This window comes from Scardinius erythrophthalmus, assembly GCF_964197995.2.
Source record: "Scardinius erythrophthalmus genome assembly, chromosome: 5".
Taxonomy (NCBI): Eukaryota; Metazoa; Chordata; class Actinopteri; order Cypriniformes; family Leuciscidae; genus Scardinius; species Scardinius erythrophthalmus.
This window is the reverse complement of record NC_138225.1, coordinates 24,530,540-24,537,616: the sequence shown is the minus strand read 5'-3', so window position 1 is coordinate 24,537,616 and position 7,077 is coordinate 24,530,540. Positions and strand designations below refer to the sequence as shown.

Here is a 7,077-nt window from a genome sequence, read left to right as displayed (position 1 = left end):
TATATCTTTATTACAGTGTAATAATACACTGTGCTATTATACCTTTATTACAGTGTAATAACACATTGTGGTATTATACCTTTATTACAGTGTAATAATACATTGTGTTATTATACATTTATTACAATGTAAAAATACATTGTGTTATTATACATTTATTACAATGTAATAATACATTGTCTTATAATACCTTTATTACAGTGTAATAATACATTGTGTTATTATACATTTATTACAATGTAATAATACATTGTGTTATTATACCTTTATTACAGTATAATAATACATTGTGAAATTATACCTTTATTACAATGTACTACACTGTAAAAAATGTCTGTGAAATTAACTGTGTAATTCTGTAAAATTGTGACATCGAAATTTTGTAAATAGAAAAACAATGAAATTTTGTTAAATTTACAGTACTATTTTGAAAATAGTACAAATGCTGTTGTAAAATACTGAACCAAACAAAACTGTTGAAATAATCATATTAATTTGTAGAATTTACAGATTTACAGATTTATGCAATTTAAGCAGAAAAAAAACTATGCAGAAAGCAACAATGCAGTTAAAATTACAACATGACAGTGTTAAAATATTTTTCGGACATACATATTCTCAATAGCCTATCGAGAACCTGTACATTTTATATATGATATATTTTACAGACAAAAATGTTCAAGTACAGCATAACTGTGTTAATATGAATTTTAAAATTCATATTTAAAAACAGCCAATGGGTCTTTTAGGTCCAACAGCACTGTAAAATGACTAGCTAATATAAACTGGTAGGAATTGCGTTGTATCTGTCGACAGTTAAGGGGACATTATACAATAGCCAAACCGTTTATTTGTTATTTTGAACAATTAATTAAATTGTAAATGATAAAATAAAATAATTTCTTTTTTTTCCATTTACAGAATAATGTAATTTATTCATATTTATATTTTGTCGATGTAAAATTTACATTCCCATGTAACGTTACATGAACATCTGCGTTTGAATGTCGAGCAGTAGATTTCAGATTATCGCGGGATCACGGATCAGCTGTTTTGATGAACTTCACGACGAGAGTGTGCGCACACCAATTCTGCCAGCAAGTGCGTGGAGTTTTGCATGACATATCAAATCTGGTAAGTGAACGGTTTGTTTTCTACTAACTTAAAATACATTACTTGTAAGACAATTATATGTTATGACTGAGGCTATTTTGCGTGGACTGGGTTTCATGTTCAACGCACAACTCTTTCAGTTTGTTTCTTTCATGCTGAGAAACGTTAACTAGGATAAAAAAAGCGATTTTGTTAGTTTGCTCAAAAACGACCAACTGTAGTTTCTGCAGCAAAGCAGATTTCTGAATATCACGTGATCAGCCGTTTTGACGAACTTCATCATAAGTGAGAGCGCGCGCCAATTCTGCCAGTGAGCTAGTGGAGTTTTTGCATGACATGTAAAATTGCGAGCTCTTGCAGTAAGTGAACAAACAGTTCGTTTTCTTCAAAAACAGTAACGTGAACTGTAGCCTACAAGTAACGTATATATTGATATCTATTTTCCCATCATAATAATGATGCTGACGAAGCTGTTAATGTGGGTTTTATTATCAGCTCAACTCTATCAGTATTTTTCTTTCATGCTGAGTAACGTTAACTGAGATAAAAAGAGCGATTTTGTTAGTTTGCTCGAACGAATAACGTTTACGTCCTGTTTCTGCAGCAAAGCAGATTGCTGATTATCACGGGATCAGCCATTTTGATGAACTTCACAAGTGAGAGCGCCCGCCATTTGTGATTTGTGCATGACATGTAAAATTGCGATATCTAGCACTGGTAAGTGAACAAACAGTTTGTTTTATTAAAAATAACAGTAACTGTACAAGGAAGTTATAGGCTATGTTTTGAGGCTATTTTGCCATCATAATGATGCGGACGATTGGTTGAAAGGCTGTAACGTTAGACTGTGTGGGTTTTATTATCAGCTCAACTCTGTCAGTTCTTATCTTTATTGCTGAGTAACGTTAACTGAGATAAAAAGAGATAAAAAGTTTCCTGTCGTTTCTGCAGCAAAGCAGATTGCTGATTATCACGGCCCACGGGATCAGCCATTTTGACGAACTTCAGAAGTGAGAGCGCCCGCCATTTCTGCCAGTGATTTGCGCATGACATGTAAAATTGCGATATCTAGCACTGGTAAGTGAACAAACAGTTTGTTTTATTAAAAATAACAGTAACTGTAGTTATATGTTTTGACTGAGGCTATTTTGCCATCATAATGATGCGGACGATTGGTTGATAAAGGCTGTAACGTTAGACTGTGGGTTTTATTATCAGCTCAACTCTGTCAGTTCTTATCTTTCATACTGAGTAACGTTGAGATAAAAAGAGCGTTTCCTGTCGTTTCTGCAGCAAAGCAGATTGCTGATTATCACGGGATCAGCCATTTTGACGAACTTCAGAAGTGAGCGCCCGCCATTTCTGCCAGTGAGCTCAGCTAACGTTAGTGGATTTGTGCATGACATACAATTCCGATCTCTTGCACTGGTAAGTGAACAAACAGTTTGTTATATTTAAAAAACAGTAACTGTACAAGTGTATGTTTTGACTGAGGCTATGCCATCATAATGATGCAGACGAACTGTTGGTTAATTAGGCTGTTAACGTTAAACTGTGGGGGGTTTTTTCAACCTGCCTGGCAGAAGAAGTACAGATGGACCAAGTTCATTTGACTCCCACCCTTGTTGTTTGTGGTAAGTTCCCTGTTCTTTTAAAATCTCTTGTATTTTTCTTCCTTTCTCTTTTTTGTGTATTTGTAGTCAGATTCTTAAAGGAACACTCCACAGTTTTTTCATATTAAAGGGTTAGTTCACCCAAAAATGAAAATTCTGTCAGTAATTACTCACCCTCATGTTGTTCCAACCGAGTAAGAACTTCATTCATCTTCGGAACACAAATTAAGATATTTTTAATTAAATCTGAGAGCTGGATCACTTCTCCATAGGCTTCTAGGTGACCGACACTTGCTGGCCCAGAAAAGTTATTAAAGAGATCGTTAATATAGTCCAAGTGACTACAGTGGCTCAATCTTAAGTATATCAAGCGACGAGAATACTTTTTGTGCTCAAAAACAAACAAAAATAATGATTTTATTCCACTATTCATTTCCTTCTCTCTGGGCCTCGAGTTGGTTCACATAGTGTTTTTGCGCAGTGCGTCTGTGTTACACATCACCAGGCATCACACACATGACCAGCGTCGGCCAATAGTGAGCCTACGTGGTGACGTGTAACACAGACGCGCTGCGCAAAAACACTACGTAAACTAACTCGAGGCCCAGAGAGAAGGAAATGAATAGTGGAATAAAGTCGTTATTTTTTTGTTTTTGCGCACAAAAAATATAGATTGAAAAACTTAAGATTGAGCCACTGGAGTCACTTAGACTATATTAACGATGTCTTTACTAACTTTTCTGGGCCAGCACGTTATAATGTCTTAGAAGCCTATTGAGGTGTGAGACAGCTCTCAGATTTCATCAAAAATATCTTAATTTGTGTTCCGAAGATGAACTTGCGCGGTTGGAACAACATGAGGGAGAATAATTACTGACAGAATTTTCATTTTTGGGTGAACTAACCCTTTAAACTGTTATTTGCTTAAGACGAGTTGATGCATGCCTCTCTCATCTCAGTGCGTGCACTCAATCGCTCTGGCGCGTGGTGACACTTTGATAGCACTTATCTTAGCCCAGTTCATTCATTAGGGACCAAACAGAGATTAAGTTAGAACCGACAAAACACCTCCACGTTTTCCCTACACTGAAAAAAATGATTGCTGATTTTACTAAAATTATCGTAAGCGGTTGCACTCAATTCATTTTATCTGCATTTAAACAAATGCATTAAGTTGAACTAGTTCAACCTAATGCATTTGTTTAAATGTACTAAAATCAATTGTGTGCAACCAATCACGATACATTATTTTTTTTTTTTTGTAAATTCAATGAATAATTTTTTTCCGTGTATTTAAATACAGTTACCCGAGTAGTTACACGACCAAGTATGGTGACAAAATAAAACGTGGAGCTTTTCTTAGCGGGTAAAAAGGATAACTAAAATGTATGGCGGAATAGCACTTGGGACTCGGGAGCACTTCGAAGTAATATCGAAGTGCTCCCGAGTCCCAAGTGCTATTCCGCCATACATTATAGTTATCCTTTTTACCCATCAAGTCAAGAAAAGCGCCACGTTTTATTTTGTTACCATACTTGGTCGTGTAACTGTAGTTAAATGGGGAAAACGTGGAGGTGTTTGGTCGCTTCTAACTTCATCTCTGTTTGGAACCTTATGAATGAACTGGGCTAAGGTAAGTGCTATCAAAGAGTCGCCGCGCGCTAGAGCGATTGAGTGCACGCACTGAGACGAGGGAGGCATGTATCAACTCGTCTTAGTTGAGGGAATAACATAGTTTAATATGAAAAAACGGTGGAGTGTTCCTTTTAATTAAGTTTTTAGTTTTGTTACTGTAATGTTGTAGTATCTTTGAATATTTTTTTTTTTCTTACTTTCTTTTTAGGTCGATCCTGTTTTTCAGCGAAACGGTTCATGCTGTGTGTGGATCAAAACATAATACTGGACAACATCTCCTCCTTCATTTCCGCCCTGTGCATGATGTTTGGGAGCTATTATATCTTCAACATCCATTACCCATCAGAGCTGGCATCAACGCTGGAGTTTCTGCAGAGGTATGTCTTCTTGAATAGGCTTTATGCAACAATTTCACTTTATTGAACTTAAAAAAATTAAGGTACTCAGACTCTTACGCTGTTGACGTAACAAACAGTGCAACGCTTCCAGAATGCCGACGCTATTCAGGTGAGCACCACGATGCATGCGTGCGATTCGTTCCTTATTGGAGGACTTGGAAGCGTTGCACTGTATGTTACGTCAACAGCGCAAGAGTCTGACACAGGCTAGAAAAAATATGTTGAATAAAATTATTTTTGTTTGTTTGCCTACAAAAAGTATTCTCGTCGCTTCATAAAATTAAAGGACAACTCTGGCGCAAAATGAACCTAGGGTGTATTAAAGGAGAACTCTGGTCAATTTTAACATTTTTTTGTGAATTTGGAGTGCTGTCAAAACAGAGAACATCAGCAAAAATGAATGTTTATTTGTGAATAAGACTTAATTAACTTTGTTCATCATATAAACGATTGTGTCTGCAATTTTTTGGAATAAACCGTTCAATTCAGATTAGTTTTTCAATCTCTTTCAACTTTTTGAAGCAAAGTTTCAGTTGCGTAGCAGTCAATGTAGGGACAGATATCTCAGATTGCATTAAAAAAAATCTTAATTTAAGATCTTAAGAAGACTTAAGAAAGAACTAAAGTCTTGCGGGTTTGGAACGACATGAAGGGCGAGTAATCAATGACAGCATTTTTGGATGAACTAACCCTTTAATACCTAAAATATCTTGAATAAAGAAATTTAAGTTATTTTTTTCTGTTAATAAAACTATTTTATAATTAATAAGTTGCCTGTTTTTCTTCTTTCTCAAGGTGTTTTTTCTCCATCAACCCAGAGAAGGGCACCAAAGTGGAGAAGACACAAACTTCACGCCTCAATGTGAACCCAAGAGTCCTTACTTTAATTCAGGAACTTTCAGATCATGAGTGGCGTGATGTGTGAAACTCTATGGACGTTTGTTTGGACTTTACTCTGAATTTAGTTTTAGCTTCTATGCTCAGTTCTTCAAGATCAACCCAGAGAAGGGCACCATTGTGGAAGACACAAACTTCACTCAATGTGAACCTTTCAGATCATGAGTGGTGCGATGTCTGAAACTATGGACATTTGTTTGAACAATACTCTGAATAAGGTTTGTTTCAGCTTCTATGCTCTGTTCTGAAGATAACTTTTTCAGATGAGTTTGTATGCAACTTAGTTTTATTGCTCTTATATTTTGTGATATTGTCCTGTACGTCAGTTCGCAGAGTGATATTGTCCTGCAAGTCAGTTCGCAGTGTGATATTGTCCTGTAAGTCAGTTCGCAGAGTGATATTGTCCTGTAAGTCAGTTTGCAGAGTGATATTGTCCTGTAAGTCAGTTTGCAGAGTGATATTGTCCTGTAAGTCAGTTCGCAGAGTGATATTGTCCTGTGAGTCAGTTCGCAGAGTGATATTGTCCTGTGAGTCAGTTTGCAGAGTGATATTGTCCTGTGAGTCAGTTTGCAGAGTGATATTGTCCTGTGAGTCAGTTTGCAGAGTGATATTGTCCTGTGAGTCAGTTTGCAGAGTGATATTGTCCTGTGAGTCAGTTCGCAGAGTGATATTGTCCTGTAAGTCAGTTCGCAGAGTGATATTGTCCTGTGAGTCAGTTTGCAGAGTGATATTGTCCTGTAAGCAGTTTGCAGAGTGATATTGTCCTGTGAGTCAGTTTGCAGAGTGATATTGTCCTGTAAGTCAGTTTGCAGAGTGATATTGTCCTGTAAGTCAGTTTGCAGAGTGATATTGTCCTGTAAGTCAGTTTGCAGAGTGATATTGTCCTGTAAGTCAGTTTGCAGAGTGATATTGTCCTGTGAGTCAGTTTGCAGAGTGATATTGTCCTGCGAGTCTGTTCGCAGAGTGATATTGTCCTGCAAGTCAGTTCACAGTGATATTGTCCTGCAAGTCTGTTCGCAGAGTGATATTGTCCTGCAAGTCTGTTCACAGAGTGATATTGTCCTGCGAGTCAGTTCGCAGAGTGATATTGTCCTGCAAGTCTGTTCACAGAGTGATATTGTCCTGCGAGTCAGTTCGCAGAGTGATATTGTCCTGCGAGTCAGTTTGCAGAGTGATATTGTCCTGTAAGTCAGTTTGCAGAGTGATATTGTCCTGTAAGTCAGTTTGCAGAGTCATATTGTCCTGTAAGTCAGTTTGCAGAGTGATATTGTCCTGTAAGTCAGTTTGCAGAGTGATATTGTCCTGTAAGTCAGTTTGCAGAGTGATATTGTCCTGTGAGTCAGTTTGCAGAGTGATATTGTCCTGTGAGTCAGTTCGCAGAGTGATATTGTCCTGTGAGTCAGTTCGCAGAGTGATATTGT

General features: G+C 37.0%; 1 long non-coding RNA gene across 1 annotated transcript; it reads left to right on the top strand.

The window, feature by feature from the left end:
* The first annotated feature begins 2,008 nt into the window (after positions 1–2,008).
* Positions 2,009–4,702, top strand: LOC308690993. Its single transcript, XR_014030227.1, has 4 exons — positions 2,009–2,190; positions 2,407–2,541; positions 2,651–2,747; positions 4,570–4,702. It is a non-coding gene; the product is annotated as an uncharacterized lncRNA (long non-coding RNA).
* The last annotated feature ends 2,375 nt before the right edge of the window (positions 4,703–7,077 follow it).